Source organism: Syngnathus floridae, chromosome 2, assembly GCF_059516105.1.
Source record: "Syngnathus floridae isolate MCC-2025c chromosome 2, RoL_Sflo_1.0, whole genome shotgun sequence".
NCBI lineage: Eukaryota > Metazoa > Chordata > Actinopteri > Syngnathiformes > Syngnathidae > Syngnathus > Syngnathus floridae.
This window is the reverse complement of record NC_142414.1, coordinates 17,734,027-17,755,979: the sequence shown is the minus strand read 5'-3', so window position 1 is coordinate 17,755,979 and position 21,953 is coordinate 17,734,027. Positions and strand designations below refer to the sequence as shown.

General features: G+C 40.4%; 1 long non-coding RNA gene across 1 annotated transcript in view; it reads right to left on the bottom strand.

Annotated features, from left to right (window-relative positions):
• The window catches only part of LOC148402307 (uncharacterized), a 38,849-nt gene extending 20,973 nt beyond the window's left edge, over positions 1-17,876 (bottom strand). Inside the window, exons 1-2 of the long non-coding RNA XR_015857129.1 lie at positions 17,443-17,876; positions 5,097-5,224 (exon numbers count right to left, since the gene is read on the bottom strand). This is a non-coding gene — a long non-coding RNA (uncharacterized LOC148402307). The remainder of the gene's footprint in view (positions 1-5,096; positions 5,225-17,442) is intronic.
• Positions 17,877-21,953: the final 4,077 nt, after the last annotated feature.

Genomic DNA, 21,953 nt, shown 5'->3' with positions numbered 1-21,953 from the left:
TTAAGTTTGCATATATGACTATTCAGCAAAAAAAAAAAAAAAGATGAATTACTGCGATACAAAATTGTGTGAAGCACTCTCCCACCTGATTCGGTCAAAACTTCCAAAACAAACACGGCTGTGTAACATTTCCTCATCCAAATTGAATCCATACAGCGCTCTGTAATGTATGTCATAGCGGAGATTATGAAATCAAGCTTGCTTGCTTGCTTAGACATAACATGTGGGTCTGTTTACATTCTTGCTGTGCAGTCAGGATACGCTGGTGTCACAACCCACACCATGATCTATTCAGGGAGAGGAGACAGGAGAGACTTTGAGCCAGCAAGGGCAGAAGTCAGGATATGCCAAATACAGCAAGCATTCCTTCATTATGATGCTTCCACAAACAAGATAGCCTTCACTTTTTTTTTTCAAGAGGCTATTTTTGGCATTACTCAACGCTCAGGAATTTCACAAAGGGGTCCAAAATTTCTTCCTCATTAAGGCTATTTTCTGCTAGATAGCTTGAAAGTGTTGACACAGGTCGGCCTTTATACAATATAATGTATTGCTATAGAGATACTGTAGCTTTAACTTGTATGCGTGGAAAATTGAGGCCTCAAAACCTTCAGCAGTGCTCAGGAAAAGGACTGGCGTCTTTCCAAGCGCTCTCAGTTTCTACGCTCCCATCGCCGAGTCTCACAGATCATGCTACACATTCCGATGGACTGCATCTGTTGGGGCACATGACCTCGTTGTTTCTGTTCATTTTACTTTCAGCCGTGTCCTTAAGTTCTGGGTTTTGAAATGTGTCGGCATATGTAATGAACTCTACGACTAACAATTTTTGTTTGTTATTGTCATCCGTTTTGCCATTCCATTTTCCATTTCGTGTGTGTATGTTTGGGCGGACAGGTAACACTCTCGAAATCACATCATGGCCCCAAAATTGGAATCGACAACTTTTAATAAATATTTTTAGTTGAACCAACCTTATTATTAGATGACTATTGGTACATAACAACAGTCGTTACCATGATTGTAACTCAAATCATCTTGAATCAATGAATGGAATGCAAAACAAAACTAAATACTACCCAGGCCCTCAAAACACCCATTTTTTGAGGGGGTCATCTGTCATTTTATAAAATAAGAATAGCATTGGAGTTTTCAATAAAACATAATACACACACTCCACGATGTAGATTCTACAAAAAACTCATTTTTTCCGCGGGCCGCATTGTAGTCATAGCTTCTTTCGGAGGGCCATTATGACTGTCAACACAAATCAATGTATGAGCACCTCATATTATATACAGTAAAAGCTAAAAACCAAACTGACAACTCGTTTTCAAATCAGAAGAGTAAAAACTGGTCAAATATTTAAAAACAACAAAGATATTATTAAAAGTGAAGACAATTTGCAATTCTAGTAATGACACACAAATTTGATGCACAATTTGTCTTCGCGGGCCACATAAAATGATGTGGCGGGCCGTATCTGGCCCCCGGGCCTTGAGTTTGACACCTGTGATGTCGAACTTTTTCAGGCAAAAGTGGAGAAGTAGCAATACTACATAAACCACTCCAATGGCAGCTTTCGTCAAATATACCCCTGACTGCTGGACACTCTTCGCTTCCCTCTAAATAGACATACGCTGTGTCATTTTACGGCATTACGCACCAGACATTGTTGTCTATGTCGCGGTACACCACCAAGTACAACGTGCTGCAACATTTTCTTCAGATGCCTGCAAGATCGCTGATCTGAAATCAGTGGCTTGTTTCGGCCCGGCACGCCTCCCATACAAATGAGTTCCTTCTGTGAGCATGTATCCAGCCACAAGACACAAATAACTAGATGCAGCTCTCTGTAATGACATGTAGTGGACAAAAAAGGCTACCATTATAGAGGGAGGGTGGGAAATCACTACTTTTATCTTGCCTTCTGGATATGTTGAGCTCTTACAAAGCCTCCGGTCAGGAATTTCAAATTGTAGACGCATCTGCCAGTGGGGGAAGGGAACATATGAGAACTGAAAACATAAATACACAATCACAAGTCTTCCAGTGTCTTGTGGACATCTCACAGGGGGGTTGGTCTTTTTTTAAAAGCTGCAATTTGGAGTGTTTATGGCAGTGTAACTACGTACATGTGCATTAGTAGGAATGCCAGTCGAGATGCTAATTGAGACAGACTGGAAGTTCTTTCTTTTTGTGTGTTGTAGTCGTAATTCATAATCGCTAATATTTGTCACTGGGCCGTTTATGGGTTCTGAAGAGGAAATGAAGAAAGTATCCTTATGGCAGTTTTTAATTCACCCATCCACTTTTCTATCTCATCCACCATGCTATTAGTCATCTGAGGATTTTGGAAGGGAAACCATTTTATTCCTCATTGAAATAGAATATTACAAATCCCAAAGGCTGATTAATTATTGCTACGATTCGTTCCTGTAGATCACGTTGGTGGAACAGTGGCCCTCTCTGTTTCCACATATGGTTTAAGTGAAAATGGAGGCCAGGTGAAACGAGGGCTGCCAGACATGGCAGGTAATGTAGAGTTCAACAGGAAATGGGCCTCGGGGAAGTGGAAGGGCTTATTTGCCGTGTCTGCACAAGTGTGTCTGTGTTTGTAAAACGCTTGAGAAAGTAAAGTCATTCATGTTTGTGCTTCGTGTTACTTTAGAAGGTGAGAAAGAAACACAGCGAGAATGTTAAAGCGTGCTTCCTGTATGTCTTGATGCCTTCAATGACCATGTGTGGGTTAAATGTAGGTAATTTCATTTAGTGTTTTGGTTCTGGTGTATAATTTGCAAGTTGCCAGAGACATTCGTAACTAATTCCTTCGTCCAATCAGGGCTTGGTGTTGCTGTTGAAGTCTCATGAGCACATTGTATGTTGATGTAATGCCACCACCCCCCAATTATTCATATTAATTGTTCATAAGGCATGAATCTATCTACAGAAAGCCAAGCATGCCACGTGATACAAAATATTTTTTTTTTCCCTTTACATCTACCATCCAGAATACATAGCAGAATAGCCTTAGGGCATCTTGTTGCAGCATATATTATAGTCACAAGATAGTAGTAATCAAATGACCTTGGCAACAGAGAGTTTCTAATGAGCCTCTCTCAAAGGGATCTCCTATCGTGGGCAGGACATGTAGAAACATCCAGTCTGAGACTTTCGATGTATGCGAAGCAATATTCCCTCCATAAGTGATATTGTACGTCACAGGTGTCAAACTCAAGGCCCGGGGGCCAAATACGGCCCGCCACATCATTTTATGTGGCCCACGAAGACAAATTGTGCTTCAAATTCGTGTGTCATTACTAGAATTGCAAATTGTCTTCACTTTTAATAATATCTTTTTTTTAAATATTTGACCAGTTTTTACTCATCTGATTTGAAAATGAGTTATTTGTCAGTTTGTTTTGTAGCTTTTACTGTATATAATATGAAGTGCTCATACATTGATTTGGGTTGACAGTCATAATGACCCTCCGAAAGAAGCTATGACTACAACGTGGCCTGTGAAAAAAATGACTTTGACACCCCTGTTGTACATGGTCGTAATGTCTTTCCCATCCCAAGCTTGTTGTCATCCTTCAATAAACAGGCTACAGGTTGTGTATTGTATTACTTTTGCTTCCATTTCAGCTTATCACAATTGTTTTTGCATCAAATGTAAAAGCATTTTATATTTTAGCAGCTGACTCAGTTTCAGCTTCTCTGTTAAAAAAAAAGTGTGTGGGTTTGGGAAGTTCATCCATGTGGCTATAACAAAATGTTTGGATTGGCTTGTGTGTCACAGTATGTGCTAGTTTTGTTATGTTTGACTGAAAGATCTTTGCCAAAAGCCTCTTACCTTTTGGACCACAGTGAGATGCTGTATTATTCTGAACTTATTGACCAGAGGGATAGTCAACACCCAAATTAATATTGTGTATACACACACACAGACACGTACAAAACATCATTGTCACTGGCAAACGTTCCTTGGAATCACCAATAGAAAGAAGGACGTTAATGCAACAGGAATACAAATACTCAGAGAATGAGAAGTGTTGCTGAGTTGGCTTGACTCCCCGGGGTGCTTAAGCATAAAGCTGTCAGCTTGAGAAAAAAAGGTTTAGCCTTTCTTCTCCTCTCGTCTCACCGCTCGTTTGCTTTAATCTGTCCTCCCGAACAAACTCGGGTCAGAACCCCTTCCTTGGAGAGCAGAAATAATACCTTCTCAGACAACTGGGATTTCTAGTCAGCAATACTCTGACATCACCTTGAGAGGCAAAAAAAATATGAACCAACTCCCTGGCCAATGTCCTCTGAGGAGCACCATGAGGTTAATGAGGAAGGTGGACCCCTGCAGCACTCCGACATCTACCGAGAGCTCCATTCCTCCAGAGCTAACATCAAGGCTAGAGTCAGAACTAGTTGAATCTCAACCAGAATGACCTTTAAAGTGTCTGTTTCATAGCGAGAACAATACATCTGTGTTTGAAGTTCCAAAGCCAAAATGTCAAACATCAGATGAGCACTGTTTTTTCTCGCTGCCTACATGGTGACAACGTTAATGTGAACGGGGAAGGCTGTTGTGACACGTCGTATCAGTTGGCAGTTTTAAAAGTGCAATGATTAGGCTTTGTGTGAGTACGCTATGCATTTGCGCGTGTGTGTGTGCGTTTGTACGCATGTTCAGGGTGGGGGTAATTTGTGAGTTTGTGGTGGGCTGGATGAAAGGTTCCCTGTGGAAATAATTATCCCCACTTTAGCTCATGTGATTGGGGGTGAGGCAGGGGTGGATGAGGGCTGGTAGGATGCTGCGTCTGAGAACAGCAGGCTAATTAATTACACATTAGCTTGTGGGAATATTCAGCCTAAATGCCAGTCAGGTCCCAGCGAGTCGACACACTTAACAACTCCGAGATGCGCATTCAGCAAAACATTTGCACTCACAACGATTAAAGAAGAAAAAAAGTGCATATGGTTAAGTACCTATGAATGAAATTAGTCATTCATAATAATAATAATAATAATAATAAATATAACAATAATAATAATCCTGGACAATGCGGTACTTCACTCGCGTAACTGCGATTTATGCTCACCAATCTCCTGCACGGGTCCAGCAAATCCATTCGTAGTAGTTCCACCCTCTCCTACGTTGAATTTAAATAAAGTCTGCTGTGTTCACTCCCACAATGGCGCAAACGTCCCTTTCTAATTGGGCCCATCTCTGAAAATACAGAAGGAAAGCATGAAACTAGGGTCCCATCTCCTTACGACAATAAAATGGAATGACGATAAAAATGAAAGGACAGCTGATCTATTGAAAAAAAGAGAAACACGATATCATATCATAATATTTGTATACTGTAGCTAACAAAATGTAATACATTCAATGAATGGAATAAATGTATATATAATAATTACTGTTTATTAGTCATTTCATTGTTACTGTTTGGGATCTGCCCAATTCTAAAATTAGCAGTCTGGATTATGGGAGGAGATGACAATCCACTTTATACAGTATATTAGGCACAATACAATAGCTGGTTTGTGAGTTCCTTAATGCTGCGGATTCAGCAGTCTCATTGTTGATTCTTTTGGGGCGTTCTAAGATTTTTTAATGGGACGAGTCACTACAATGTAATACAAACTAATTATAACAATGATTAAAAAAAAGAAGTGTTAATTGCTGCCTCACACCTTTCAGTCTTCCACCCACAACAAGCTGTCCTATGTTAGCAGAAGTCTCGTGTAGGTGGTCGGCTTTTTGTGTGTGTGTTTGTCTCTTTTGCTAAGCCAGCCAAAGTCTGAACGGTCCCCCCTGAATGACCTCTCCTCTATTAAAGTGTTGATTTTTTTGGGTACGTGGGCTTACCCTTTAAATTTCTGCTGAGCCATCAGTGAAGGATGCAACCATTCCCTATCTGCCACTCGTCTACTCCTCCTCCTTCTTAAAATAAGCATAGCCAGGACTTTATTTTTCAGCAATGATAGCTACATTGTGGCAAAGTATGGCTGGCTTACCCTATGCTGTCAGCCCAACCAAATATGGACACATTGGCCGCCAGGGCGCCGTTGTCTTTCTGCCCTGCCGTGCGGACCTTTCACGCTGAGCCGAGTGCAGTGCAAAAAGGGCAGTCTCCGCAAATTGACGAGTGCTCAATCAGCGTGGGCGTCAATTGTATACTCTCCTTCATTTGTCCAAAAGGCTTCTTGCTACTCTGAGCCGCAACAGGCAGCCAACTGCAACAGCTAGACTAAAACTGTACTTGAATGCATCTTTACACGGCAAATTACAAAGTGGCGCTGTGTCTCAGCATGCATGTTCAATCTCAGCCATGCATGTTTCAAATTGCCCAAGGTCTCGGTTATATTTATCAATGTGCATGTGTGTCTTTGAGGTATTTGCACAGTAACTGCGTCCGTAGCCATGTGAGACCACTAATTTGGAGAGGGGAAAAAAAATCAAATTTAGCCTTTGAGAAGTGTAAAAGGGAAAACTGGCATGGAAGAAGATGGATTGGGCACAGACGCACACCATATGCTGCTTCAGCCCTTGTTTGGTTTAACTGAGGCAACTGTATGCAGTGCTCGCAGGGCTTATCATTTTTCATCTCAAACATAAAAGATACCTCCAGTGAAGCGTGATAAGTGTGAGAGACTTACTTTTAAACACATTCAAAGTTTGTGATATTCACTCATTATTGAGCTACACAGAGTTATGTCAAACATACACAATCCAAACTGTACGCTCGCCTTCAGATAACGCTCAGAGAAACGTGTTTACAAGGGATACTGGCAGCTGGTCAGAGTCCATAATTTGATAAAACTGAAAGACATGTTTGAGGGCGTCATCTTTTCACTCATCATTAACCAGCAATCACCACAGTTACTGATGAAAGTCAATAGTCAAGTTACAGTTTGAACATGAGCAATTGTATTTTCATCTTACATCTTTTAATTTCCCGATGACTCAGTAATGAGCATTTTGGTGATTTCAGTTTGATAAAAATTCTTTAATAATAAATAAAAAAAGTTTGTACATTTTTTTCACCAAAAATTGCATTATTATTATTATGATGACCAAAAAGGCATGATATTTCTTCTTTACAGAGGGAAGAGAATTTCCTAGATTATTTTTCTAACAGCAAAAGGCATTTCTGGCAAAAGTGTACAGTTCGCGAGTTTCATCATCCAGATAAATACTAAATATTCAAGGAGTAGAGTGAGGTAAACGTTCTTTATTTACATTTGATCTCTCTCAAGTTGGATGTCTACCATAAAAAGTCTTTCATGCGTCGCAACAAGATGCTTGAGGGGAAAAGCTTTTATGATTCGCCAAGTCATCACTCCCACCGTGAGAGCCATGCAATTGAATTTCACATCTCTTTTGGAGATTTTCTTTTGTCTTGCCAGCTTTTAGCCGACAATTACGCTGTGTTCTCGTTATATAAAGAAAACCTCTCAAGTTGAAGGTAAAGAATCAGTCGGGGCATTTACACACAATAGTAACGCAACTCGTGACATTTCTGCAGTGCTTGATAGCACTATGCTTCTTTTCCACTTCTTTAATTGCTGATCTTTTCAACTGATCTCTTTCTCGTCGGATAAAGGAAGCTGTAGATAGCTTGTAGCAAACTACGTAAGAACACCAGCGATATGGAATTACAGCTCTTTATGTGCAAGGAATTGTTTGTACAAATGGATCATCTCAGGGGAAATGAGAAAGAATCGAATGAAGAAATAACAAATGGAGGAGCAGCTGTCTGTCTTAAGTGCCACTCAAGAACCGCAATGTTGTTCGTAGTAAACCTAACTGTCGAGCTTTTTCTGTTTCGTCTTCGGGCATGACTCCAGGACTTTTTTTCTCCCTGGGATAAAGGGGGGCTTGACCCGAGGGGGGCATAGACGAGGCTGAAAAAATAATTTATAAATACATTTTAGAATATGAAATAAAATGCTTGAGGGCCTTAACTGGAGCCACACAGATTTCTGATGGGGCTATGCAACAGGAGACGATGAAAAGAAAAAGTCATATGCTGGAGTAAAAAGTAGCAATTCTTATTTTGTGTTTTTTCAAGACTCGGTTTAATCTAGCAAAAAAACTGACAATATTTTAAAGAATGCAATATCTTATCTTTAAATAGGTCGGCATACTTGTAACCTGTGTTTGCCCAGATAAGATTGTAGAGTGAGATTTTGAAGAGAGGGATGTTTAGTTCAATGGAGCAAAACATTTGGGAAATGGGAGTACAGACATAGATAGTAAATAGTATGTCGTTGAATACAAAAAGTCAACTTTGAGCAAGCTGATCAAGTGCTACAGGACAAATTTTGCTACCGATACATGCCAATGTGCTGGAATACTGGTGTGTTGCAAGTTTACCTAGACTACTGCTACTGAGTGGGTAAAACAAATATGGAGATGACCATAATAGGGCCTGTTTGAAATTCCAAAAAGAATTTGAGCAGCAGATAAAATAAAACGTGAGGCTTTCCATTCCTGACGCAGTGTGTCCATCTGCCGCCTCTGAGCATGGCAGGACTGCGACTGTCAAGCCATCTGATGGCACCGGGCCTTGCCCAGCAGGCCTTCATAACAGACGTGGCCCAGTCGTGCATTGTCTGACCCACAATTCGCTGATGGTGATATCCCTGCCAGGGAGCCATGACTGCCAAACCAAGTTCGCATACAGTCGAGAAGTCAAGAGCATAAACAGGAGTTGGATTGCCAAAATACTTTATATAACACCACGTCTTTCTTGGCATGGGTGACTTTTAAAGGGGAAGTCAACGCCGACATTTTCCAATTATATGTTGTATTTGCCCCCACTAGTCTATTGCATTTGTAGAATATGAGTTAAGCAGCGAAATTTACCTCATGTAAATTGCTTGCTGTCAACTGAAAATAACATCACAGTTGCCAGGTCACAACCAATGATGGCTCAGGTTCAGAAAAACGCTGAGCCGTGATTGGTTGCGACCTGAGAAGGCAATTGTCATTTTCAGTCGACAGCAAGTGGCAAAATGGCCACCCCCTGAGAGGGATAAAAACATGTAAATTTTGCCTATTTAATTTGTATTCCACAAATGAAACATTAATCACAACACTGTTTCAGCAAGCTGGCCTGCACAAAACGTATCATTTCAGTTTTGCGGTTGACTTCCTGACATCTTTTATGTTTTCATAGCCTCAATTTTGCTGCACGACAGAGTAACAATGAAGGTTTCTGTTCTATTTTTGTTCAATCTTTTTGGACAGCTTTTTATCATAGTTGTGGCATATGCTTTATAAACAAAGTTGAGTTAAGAGTTGAGCTTTACGCTCACTGGATCAGATATAGATACTTTGACTAGTACTTGGATAACTGCAGCAATTAGAAAGGTACATCCTTTACTGTTACGCTACATAATTCCAACAAACAGCAAGTTTATTGCTACCTGAAGGCCTTTCTTAATCCGAGATGAGTATTCTTTTGTCAGTTATTCCACTTAATTATAAGAACATTGGACACAGACCAGGAACATTATCTGCATTCCTATAACATACAGTGTAATTGTGTCACTTTTATCCACAAGACGCAGTGTGCAGCCTTGTGTGCTTGGAATACAAGCCTTACGGGTACAAACTGCAAGTTTCAGTGCAAGAGTTTATACAACCATACTGTACAATGAGGTTTCCAGCCACAAACATTTCCCCTAAAAGAAAAAAAAAAGCAAGTCTGTCTGGGCAGCCAACATGGGAAATAAGAGGCCCTCGAGTCGTTCATATTTTGGAATATCAAATTAAAGTTCTTCTTTTAGCTGGCCCCATATGTTTGACTTAATCTTTTTCTAAGGAAAATGAAAGTGAATATCATCCACTGGAGAGCACACTCATCATGAGGCACGCAGCAATTCCATATGCTGCACAGCTCCAGCTAATTACACCGCTCCACTGAGGAGCACTTAAATTCCGTCAAAGATGAGCACAAAATCAATGTAGCGAGAAACTGCACATTTTGGGGCTCGCGCAACTTTTACAGTGCACGGTTTTATCTTAGCGTGAGACGCTAACGGGATGTGCTTTGCTTTTCCAACCAAAAACTGACAAAAGTATTGGGGTGCACCACTTGATCAATTAATTAGTCGCAAATGAACTGGAGCTGACTTTGGGCAAGCCAGCCACATATCGACAAGATCATAACTCCCATGGACAATTTAGTTTAGGCTGGCTTGCACGCCACACCCAAAAAGCTTGTTTGAACATTTTCTATTCCAAATTAACTTCCAAAATAAATGAATTTATAATAAATTTAAAAGTAAAAACAAAACGGGTTCTTTCGAGCAGTGATGGAATATTGAGCTGACTGATTCATTTAAGATATGACTCATATCTAATGGATCTTAAGTTGACTGGAAGAGCAGGAAGAATTGGCCACTGTTGCAGTTGCTTCCCGACAGTGTGTTGAGGAATTACTATAACAATTATAATAAATGGACAGTAATTATATTTAAAAGCAAGCAGCTTTCAAGCTCCATTATGTGCACCTCTATAAACAAAGCCCCTGACCTCATGTCATACCTGTCGGTTCTGTGCACTGCTCATCATTTGAAGTGGGCAAATGATCAAAATCACCCCAAAGCCACAGAACCAGAAGAAGCGGTTTCAAATGTCACACTGACGCAGTCAACTCGCTGGATGCCACACTGTTTTGACTTGTGACTGCATGGCTTCTAGTTATTTACCTACAGAGGCAGTTGAACCAGAGGTGACCTTTTTGACAAAGGAAATGAATGAATATGCCGCTCACATAAGCAGCCGGGGCTTAGGAGACAAATGGAAGGAGCGGAGGGATGCCAAGATAGAGAGCCTCAAGTCAAAGATAAAGAGAGCTTGACAGGCGGGGAGGGGAGGAGGAAGACAAGATGAGGGTAACAGGGAGGGGAAACTTTGAACTTCACAAGGTCAACGGCTTTTATCTTTACGCCAAGCACGATGGTAGCGCTGCGCAGCTTCCAAAACACCCTCTAGTACTCCGGTCAAGCATGCAGAGATGGGGCCACGTCCCACTTTGGGAAGCGGGTCTGTTGATGCCCTGAGGCTCAGAGTCTCCTTCAGCACTTCCAGCAGACCAGGGCCGTGCATTAATCATGTGCAACGTGATCATCCCAAGCCTCCCCGGGGATGTTGGTCCCTAAACACACCATGACAGCGGGGGGGCCCGCCCCGCCCGGCCTGGCCCGACGCACCTGCACTGCTGTGTGCGCTGCCTACGAAAAAAGGGAAGAGCGCAAAGACGCAGCCCAAACATGCTGACATTGTCTAAAAATGTAACTTCTCTGCTGCCTTGTCAGTCTGATGCAAAGCCCTTGTGGTATCTAATGAAGATATTTGTCTGTGAATTTTATTTCAGTGTTCAAAGTACTGCGTAACAACATCTTGCAAATAGCAGGCGCTCCCCTGTCTTGGCAGAGCACCTGTTTGAACAAACAGAAAACATTTTTCCTTCATTAATAAGTAATTTGCTTTTTTAAAGTTAGTTATTGAGGCATTCTACTGAAGAAGGGAGTTGGATAATTCAGAACATATTTTGATGCTGTAAGCTCCTTGGTGCTCTTTAAAGGTAGCAAAATATATTATTCATTATTATTTGGCTGGTTTTTTTTTTATTTATATATCATTCCTGCAAGAATATTTTGCCTTTTATTATGTCAAAGTAGTAAAAAGTTTCAGTCTAGGAATTGTGCTCGGGCTTCGAAAAGAAACCCCTCAGAAAAACTTTCTAAAACATGAACATTGTTAAAAAGACCTCAAAGAGGTGAGTAGCATCAATGAGTACATTTTTGACTGGCAAATACGTATTTACTGTTTTTGTTTAACATCCAAGACCAAAAAAAAAATACCCAAATTTTTTTAAGCAGTTGGCCTACATTATACCAATACATTCATAAATTAAGTAAACATTGTTCATCCCAAATTTGTATTATTAATTATTATGACTGCAGGGCAAGTACTTCCAATGCTCAAATATCTTTGCGTGTCAAAATTTTGTTGCGGTCCCATGCTTCCATAAAAATGAATATATACTCTTCTATATATCTGCTAATGAAGTTAAATCATTCAAATCGTGTTAAATGGCCACTGAACCGGACCGACAATCTCACAATTAACGTGACAGTTTCGTTCTAGTGGTGTGGGTGTGACTGCATCTCTTCACAGTGTGTAGAACATTTGATTCCAACGCCTTTGACTCAGGCTCGGTTTCTCGGTGTAGGCGGATGAGTGGAATGATCCGCCCGTCCATAACTTTTAGTCATTCCCTCATCAAGAGTCTGTTAAAAGGCACCAGAGGGCCGGCGAGTGGGTGAACCAACACGTGTCCAACTCTTTTTGAGCCGCTCCACTTAGCGCTCACTAAGCCTACTTACTGACTCGTTCTCTCAAACACTGATACCGCATTACGTCGCCTACGCATGGCCACAAAGAGAATGACACGTAATTACCCAAACAATGCTACATTGCTAATTGTCCACACAAGGTCTTTGAAAATGACAGGAAAAAAATGGCGGAACATGACAGTTAAAGACAGCATCCAATCATCTTTGAACTTAACTGTCACCAACCTACTTTCCAGAATGCACCCTTGGTGCATGATGAGTATCATGTTTACTTCAAATATTGAGATACCAGCTAGCAGTTTTTTTTCACCCTGGGGACTGAATTGAAATGAAGGCTAATGTTGCTTGATGTTGGCTTGATTTGTGAATATTATCTTAGATAAGCAGCTCCCAGGGCAAGTTTATGCAGCAACTTTGTATTCAGATCTTGCTCACTTGCTCCCCTTAGTTTTACAGTGCTTGACAAATGTCACAAATTAGAGCCCACTGCCCTAAATTAACTGCATTATTGAGTTATGTACAATATTCTGAGTGCTAAAATGTAAGTGACTATTGTTATCTATATATAATATTTTAATTTATATATATTTTTTAAATATAAATATTTGGATTCAGAATTTTCCATGGCAAAGGTAATGTTAAGCCACCTTTGGGTGTTCCGAGGAGACGGATTGTGACAGTACCCCCCCATCAAGGGACGGCTCACAACATCCCAGAAAAAAAAAAAAAAAAACGTAACATTGGGTGCTCTGAGGAGCTGGACCTTGAAGAGGTCACTCCACCGTGAAGTGCATTCGCAGTAGTCTTGACAGAACAGAAGTGCACTCTGACTACTGACTTTGACTTGGATACCTGGACACTTACAACGTACATCTCACATTGGAAGAAACAATTATTATTTATTAGTATTAGTATTAGTACTTGGGGGTTGAAGGTGATTGTAAATATTGATTGTAAATAAATGCTCTTTTCCTTTTTTTTTTTCCTCCATGTGCTTACTGCCAAATCTGTTCCTGATCGAGATGAACAAACCAGTCCATACATCTACTGTGTACTTTCAGTAGTTAAAAATGATACGAGATGGCCTAAAGTGTCAGATGTATATGTATAGCTGTACATAAATACTGAAATGTTGTTCTCATAAATGAAGGAAATGGCATTTCAATATTTTTGAAGAGAACGATGTTATCACCTGCGGTTTTACAAATGCTGTACCCATCTCTAATCTGAATTCTATTGGTAGAGAGAATTTACCATGAGCATATCACATTGATGATGGCCGGGGGGCATAAGCTAGCCAGATAGTTAAAAGCACCGGGCTTGGTTGCTCTTTGGGTCGATCATATACGTATGTGTCTTCATCGAAGCACACAGACAGCCGTTTGGGGTTTTATATGTAAGCCGCATCTGTACAGCACAGCGTTATGAAGTCTGACTTTCTCTGTCAGAGCTGCAGCGACTAATGATCGTGGTTGCCAGAGACATATTGATTTTTCCTTCAACTGGCTCAGAGGCTGCTGGTCCCTGTCCTTCAAATCCACTATGATAGGCCAGGCCCGGCCCGCCACTGTGCTGCCTGAAGAGGTCCACTGTCACAGCCAGTGTTTAGGGACTGCCTGATGAATTCTCCTGTCGCTTTAATTATGCAGCCATTCACTCACTTACTCCTCCCCTGTGTGTGTGTGTGCGTGCGTGCGTGCCTGCATGCGTGCGTGTGTATGCATGTGTGTGTGTGTCCATCCAAAACAAACAGAGGGCAGCAGTGCCAGAGATAAACAAGAAGGCAATTACTGTCAAGGTTTCAATTCATTGTCATAAGACCAGTGTTGTTGATTTACCAAGATGCACCTCTTTGTGCATGTTTATTGTTGTTTTAACCTCACTTACTCTATTGTTGGTTTGTCAGGGGAATTTCTTAAACATTTTTGCGACCAGTGCTTCTCAGGTTCAAATTTCTTTAACAGAACATTTGCGAATGGCGGTAGCGGTGATACGGTAACTCATGCCAAGAATCGAAATGAACTTGCATGTGGTTTATTTCAAAATGATAAGTGGCACTAAAAATGATGGCTGGTTTGATAAATTCAAAATGATAAGGATATTTTAACACAAATGATTCAGCAACACAGATAAACAGGCCAGTACGCACAGGCAGATTTTTCATTCTCTACATAGAAAGAATGGCTGGATGCAAAATTGACTAAAATTACGGCAGTTTCCTGAGCCACTTGTCGTAGTTGTGAAACTCTTCTTTGTTTGGGTTTGCATGGGTTTGTTATACTGCCCTTCGGTGGCCACCTCGCAAACACCAGTAGAGCGGCAAGGAATTAGCCTACTGATGATGCACAAAATATCCAGGTTCTTTACATTCCAATATATTAGAGAGGCCTATTTTCCTTATCGGTCACCAGAGACCATACGAGGGTGGATGCTGGGACACATCTTTGATGAGGTTGGAGCCGACAAGATGAGATGGGCTCTCGTGCCGTGCGCAGTGGGCCGCCATCATATATGCGTAGAGTACACATCCTTTAAGTTACCATTTTTTTACTGCGCAGTGGTTTGCATGCAACCATCACGACAGCGTGGAGCTTTGCAGCAGGAGACGGCGCACGACTGGTGTAGGCGTAAGACTGAGAGGAAAAAGCGCAGGGATAAGGGGGGAGGGCGATGAAAAGAGAAGTAGGACGAGAGCGGGACGAGATGAACTGGCTGCCTTCCTCCTCCTCCTCCTCCTCCTCCTCCCGTCTCTGACTGTCTCAGAGGAGATGGAGGAACATGAACGCAGGCCAGAATTTCCACAAATGAAGCTATTGCTGCATCCCAACTACTCCTGCCATACTCATACTGCTCTCTTGTCATTAACATAGAACGACTCCTGCAGGGACAGCAAGCTCTGCACACGAGCAAGTAAAAAAATCAAGCATCACATATAGTAAAGCAATGCCATTGCGCGTGTAGGTTTAGATGCAGTAACGAGGGAGGGGAAAGGTGTGGTAGATGTATTGACTTTTTCAATGAGGGGAGGCAAAGGAGAGGGGGAAACATAAAAAGGCAGAGGATGGGGCTTGTGCTTCAGGGCTCTATTAAAAAATGAATCAAAGGACTACTGGCATTCCCATTGAAAAACAGAACTCAGCAGCCGGCTGAGAAACGTAGTAGTGAGGGTGACTGTGTCGCATGGATGCTCTTATGCCATGTGGAAGCCCATGAACACATGCTAATTTACCTTTCATTCACTGCCTGTGAGCGCTGCGCTTTCTGGTGTCAGTCAGAATTGTTCAATATACTTCAGAAATTGAAGTAAGCACATAAATAATCCAAAAAAGAACGCTTTTCATAGAACTCACTGCATTTGAGGAAGGTACAGTTTTTTGTTTTTTTTGTTTTAATTTCTCAAGGTCAGTGACACCTAACTTTTATTGAGCCAAGGAACATATTTTACATTAGAAAAATGACGTAAATATGGCACAAAAAGTGGATAAACCTTCCAGTGGACATGTAGTTCTGTCTGTCACAATGCATCATTACCATACATAGCAGAACAAAGACACATTATTTGTAAATTTGATAAATGATCATTTTCTAACCACTAAATTTTCTGGATTAGGCTAGAATTTGCTACTATGTAGTTACGAGACAGGCTAACTAACCTAGTTAACGGTAGTATTTAGTTATCACCAGTTTTCTGAAGCTGAGCTGTGATTGGTTGTGACCTGAGACCTGGCAACTGAGATGTCATTTTCAGTCGACAGCAAAATGGTGGCCCCCTGAGAGGAATAAAACCAGGTCAATTTTGCCTGCTCGTTTCATATGCCACAAACAAAATATTAATCAGAACCCCATGCGTCGACTAGTTGGGCTGCACAGAAAATATTACAAAGGATTTTGAGGGGTTGACTCATTTAATTTTGTCAAGCGATTGTGTAAAATAAAATCATCTGAATTCAGGTGAATTTTTAAGTAGATGTAGTCTATTTAGAAAAAATTTATAAGGATTTATTTCATGAAACCACTTGACAAAATAAAATTGAGTAAATTCAACCCCAAAAAAATTTTTTTCAGTCCAATACTGCTGGCTCAACAAAAATGACGTGGTTCAGAATCCTAAGATTTGTTGGCTGGCTCCCGCACTGAACAGTATACCAAGTGCCAAATGAACAAAAGTCTAGCATCAAGACCGATAGTAAATCTTTACAGGAATGATGTGTGTAACGATGTTCATGAGGAGTTCCAGCTTGATGTAAGTTGACAGAATGACAAGTGTAACGGGAGACGGCGCCGTGTTGATGAAGACGGCACTCCATCAAAGCGTCTTCACGCTAAACGTACAAGCTGAACTTTCACACCTTTTGCGCAAGAATTGTCCGAGGGGGCCCGCGGATGCTTCGGCTCTCTCAATCAATATTTCAGCGCGCCGAGGCGTCGCTCAGCCTCCTTCCAACCTGGAGCACTGCCAACATGGAGTTTGGTTCCTACCAAGCGCCAGCCTACGCACACTTCCACTGGAACATTAGCAATCAGAACGCAGCATTTCGCAAAGCTTTGTTCTGCCGTGCCAGGTGCAATCATAAATAATGTGAAGGCACTGCCTGTGGCTTGATGTAGTTTGAAAAGTGGTTGTAAAATAATCATCGTTTTAAATGACTTCTTCTTGAAATTGACATATGACCCTCTGAAGACAGGACCGTTCAACTGACTATCATGTGCAACGACTGACTGACTATGTTGCGCAATAATAATAAATTATAAATTAAATGACAAATAAATAAATAAATAAATAAATAAATAAATAAATAAATAAATAAATAAACATTATAATTAATAAATAAGTTGACAGATTCTTTTGATCTTACTCTTCTTTTCTTGGGATAGGCAACCCAAAATGTTCAAAGAGACATATTGGCCTAAAAAAACAAAAAACATACCTGTCTGGAGCCGCAAAAATCTAAATCTACATCAAAAATCAATACATAAGTTGTATGCCTACTATTAAAATAATAATTTTTAAAAAATTGTATCAATTTGATCATTTCTTCTTGCGGCCCATTAGAGTTCACGTACCTGCATAGCAGCGCTGTCTGTTCGATATTGGTCACGTCAGACGGACTCATCCATCACAGGCAATTGAGAAAGCTGGAGCTGAATTGATGTCCTTGATCTGATGATCGGTGATATTGTTTGTGCGGAGAGGCATGTCTTTCATTTTCTGAATGATCTCCGTTTTGTTTTTGAAGTCCGAAAATAGGCACTGATATTTTAATGAATGAATCCTTCATGTACTTGCCATCCGCGCTTTATTATCTCCGGGGCTGCAACAAAACTTGCAGCAGTAGTAGAGTTTGGAGATGCAATCCACTTCTTGAAACTGTTTTTTTGGTCCTCAAATTCCTCCACCAGCACTGCAATTGCACCTTTCCTCTCAGTTGCAACTGGGTGATCGGCGGCAATTTTAGCATGCTTTAGCTGAGAATGTCGCTCCAAATTGCTCTTCTTGTTATTTGACAACGTCTCGTTGCAAATCAAACATGCAGGCAATGCTTCAGCATTGGCAATGAAATCAAATAGTTCAGCCCATTCTTTCTTAAAGCCTCTGTTCTCATCAGCAATCTTTCTCTTTTTGCCTTTTAAATCCATGGCTCATCACTCACATACCTGTCTGTTTACAACTCACCTGTGCTGTGTCGCAAGCTATGACGCAATTTGGCGTCATTCTCAAATTCGGAATTATTAATATATTTACAACTACATACATTTTTACAGCATAAGTATGGTTGTGTCGTATTTACCATCTAAAAACCATATTTAAAAAAACAACAACAATAAAAAATAACATGTTTTCCCATTTTCACGCATTTTTGCAAAGATTCCAGGGAGCCGCTAGAGGTGTGCTAAAGAGCCGCATGCGGCTCTGGACCCGCGGGTTGACGACCCCTGGGATAGGCTCTTTAATGAATACAAAGAGTTTAATATGAGACAGTTGAGACACAAAAGGTCTGTCCAGTAAGGTCATTCATTTTGTTCACTTGTGTGCATGAAAATGACTTTTAGGATATGATTCTGCACTACCAAAAATATGCCTGTGATCTTGCCCTTCCACATGAATGTCATAGTGAATCTGTTATTATTTCATTCATTCATTTAATTGATTCAGTTCTTTATTTACTGTCTATGTTTCAACACTGTGATTGACTAGTGACCTGGCCCTGTAGTGTGTACCCTGTTTGTTTTACGCTTCACGCTCAAGCAGTTTATCTAGACTCAGAACAGGATTGCTGTATGATTATAAAAATGAAAGAATAAATGAATTATTCAAGGAACAAAACTGTGACCCGAATATGAATTGATCAGTGTCCTTAAGTATAAGGGTCATTATTTCATCGCCCCCAGCAGAATGTATTGAGGAGTGCAAGTTGTGCTGCAGGAATTAAAAAAAAAAAAAAAAAACTAACAATAATAATCACAGTGTGGTTATGTGTATTTTTGTCATTTACTGTTTTTCGATGAGAGATATTATCAGTAATTTTCTCGTGGTTTACTCATCTGACTTTCCTGGAGGCAGTGGGTTCAATTTCAACTCTGGAAGAGTCAGCGGTTGTCTGTCTTTTTATGTGCCTGGTGGAAATCCTTTTCAACGATGAAATGTAAGATATTTTCATCGGTGTACATCAAACTCAATCAATTTTGGAGGGATGCCTGCTTCTTTGTTTATTGATCCATATACATGTGTGAAATTTAAACTGCTTTTCTGACAAGTAACATGAGACCAGACAGAGTAAGACTGTGAAAACATCCTGGCACATTTAAAAATGCATTTCACTTTCATACATTCTTCACTAACTGGCTATAGATTGCAGCCAAGTAAATATGTAAAAATCCAACAAGATCTGCAGAATTTGATTTGGGCTAATTAAAAATATGACTACCATGCTAGCAACTTTGTTACTTTGTGAATGCAGCTACATGCATAAATGGGTTGATCTCATTTGCAGACATAATTTTAGTGTCTTTGTTCACAGAGGCTGCATTTATTTCCCTTCACTCGACTGGAAATTTGCTGAAGCTATTTTATGATGGCTTTTCACACTTGTTTGATTTCTCTTAGCATCTGGTTATACTTGCGTGAGTGGGCTTAGCTACATTGTGGAGCAAGATGATTTAACCTTTCGGACTACTCCTTGCATTATTTTTACATTCAAGCTGTTGTCATGCAATTATAAGGAACCTTCCAAAGTGAGGTTGTTTTTAATTTTAGTTTGATTTTGTCACTAAATAGGATCTGTTTTGAATTGTTGGGGGCAGATATGTCCTTTAAATTAGTTCTATCCTGCACTGATCGTGCAGATGCTTTGAATATTTTTTTTACTAAATAAGTCTCACTTATTAATTTGCCAGTACAGGATCAAAAACTATATCAGTTCATCATTGTATCCAGCTAACATCTTTGGATGGGAAAACCTGCTTGATGGCCAAGAGGCAGACACATCCTGCAGCGCCGACAGTGACAGCTACTGACATAATGATGTACGCAGCGGCCGCTTTGACAGGCAGCACGCTGAGATGCTGATGATTTTTGTCAAGCTGAGATGGCAAAATGCGTCAGCGACCCATAAATATTGAACCTGCCTCGTAGGGGGGCAATGACCTGCATTGGATAATAGGGGCCTTTACAGCAAGACACGTGTCAGTGTGGCATTTTTTGGGGGGGCTTTTTTGGTGGGCGTAGTAGCCTTCAGAAGTCTAGTATGAAAACATTTTCATTGCCAATCCTAAAAATAAATAAATAAATGAGTGTCTTGCCCTATTGCCATGCTTTTTTAACTTTTAACTTGTTATTTATTTTCAACCAACAAAATAGGTACATGTGCAGACTCCAATTGTAGTAAAACATATATAAAGTTCCAAAACAAAAAGACAAACATGGTTTGGGAATACTAAGATTACAAAAGTCCAACAAGCAACATCCAAATAAAATGTATGAATAAAAGATGTTAAAAATATGTAAACAGTAATTCTGGTACATTTAATGTTGACCCCTTACACATGAGGCTTGCTAGTTTTAATCTGTCACAAATGTGTTACCATTTTAAGAACTTTGACCTTTAACCTCATTGCACTAATAGGTTACAGTAATAAAGAAACTGTAATATTGCACACCCCTTGCTCATGACTGAGATCTGCGCATGGAATTAATACAGTATAGTCAGTTTGATAGCTTTGTACATCAATGATATCAATTTTTTGGGTCAAAGTCTATAAATAAAATCAATTTGGCGACCCGCCCAAGGGTGTCACAGTCAAGGCCTTGAAAAATGTGCTGAAAGGTCATAAAGAGGGGAAGGAAAAGTTTTTCTCTTGAATGGTCTCATGAAAGCACAAATGCCGTTTTCACTTCGTTCAAAGAAGTTTTTCTTTATTTTTGTTTTCATAATTATCATTGAAGGGCATCCAGTATAAAAACTGTGACAATCAACTCTTGCAATTGACTTGCTGTATTGATAAGCCGACGTTGTGTTTTCTAGAGGGCGTCGTATTCCTGTAAAGTAGTGCGCTTTTTACTGTCCCAATACTTTTGTGCATGATGTTTTTACGTACAACTGCAAGTCTCTTTCATACTGTATATCTGATGAGAGATACATATATGGCAGCAAATTAGAAAACATTCCATTCAGCTGTAATACTAATAATAATAATAAAAAAGGTTTTCATGAATTAAACATGACGTTGTAATTGAAACAGCAGGGGACACGGAGACTGGGAGATGCAGAGAGACTCCCGAGACTAATGAGCTCACTGTGGGGTGTTCTTCCTCATGTGACTGCTGTAATTGGGTCAGTCAATAGACCTGAGCTCTGTGCTGCTGCTGCTTCTGTCTGGCCCGGCCCGGCCTGCTCCGCCAATGTACGCGGGCGTACGTTTTGTGAAACTTTGCCGACTCTGTGAAACAACCTATTTGTTTTGCACCAAAAAGTTTATTAATGATCTTAGTCGTGCCCCGATTGAATAAGTTGGAAAAGTGCAATGAATCTCATTGTCGGTATCCTCTTACCTGTCACGTCTTTTATGCAATTTTCATCAACATTCTTTGCGCACATTGATCGACTGCATGGACTCTTTTAGTGCGTGTACACTAATGAGTGTTTACATGCAGTGCTGTCAGGCTGAGTGGGTGTTAACTTGAAGACTATAATGTATATGAAGCTCTAGTCAAGTGCTCGCATACCTTTTTATTTTCCTCGTGTACATTAATTACAGAGCTTTCTCCAGCACAGGACGTGGCCTAAAACCATATCGTTGGATGAAATTTAGTTTCATCTTCAAAGCATGCAACTGACATTTGCACGGAGGCATTGAGCATGTAGGTAGCTCTTGATCTGGAAGAAACACTGAAGACGGGCAAATGGATCGTGGATTTTTTTGAAAGGCTGGATTTCCAAGAAACCAAATGTCGTCAACTGTAGCGTGAAAAAGTATTTGTCTTCTTGGAAATAAAATTGTATTGATCGTTGCTTTACGTTAGTGAGATGATTATTTTCAAAAGGCTTTGCAAAATAAGCAGCAAAGAAAGTGGGCCA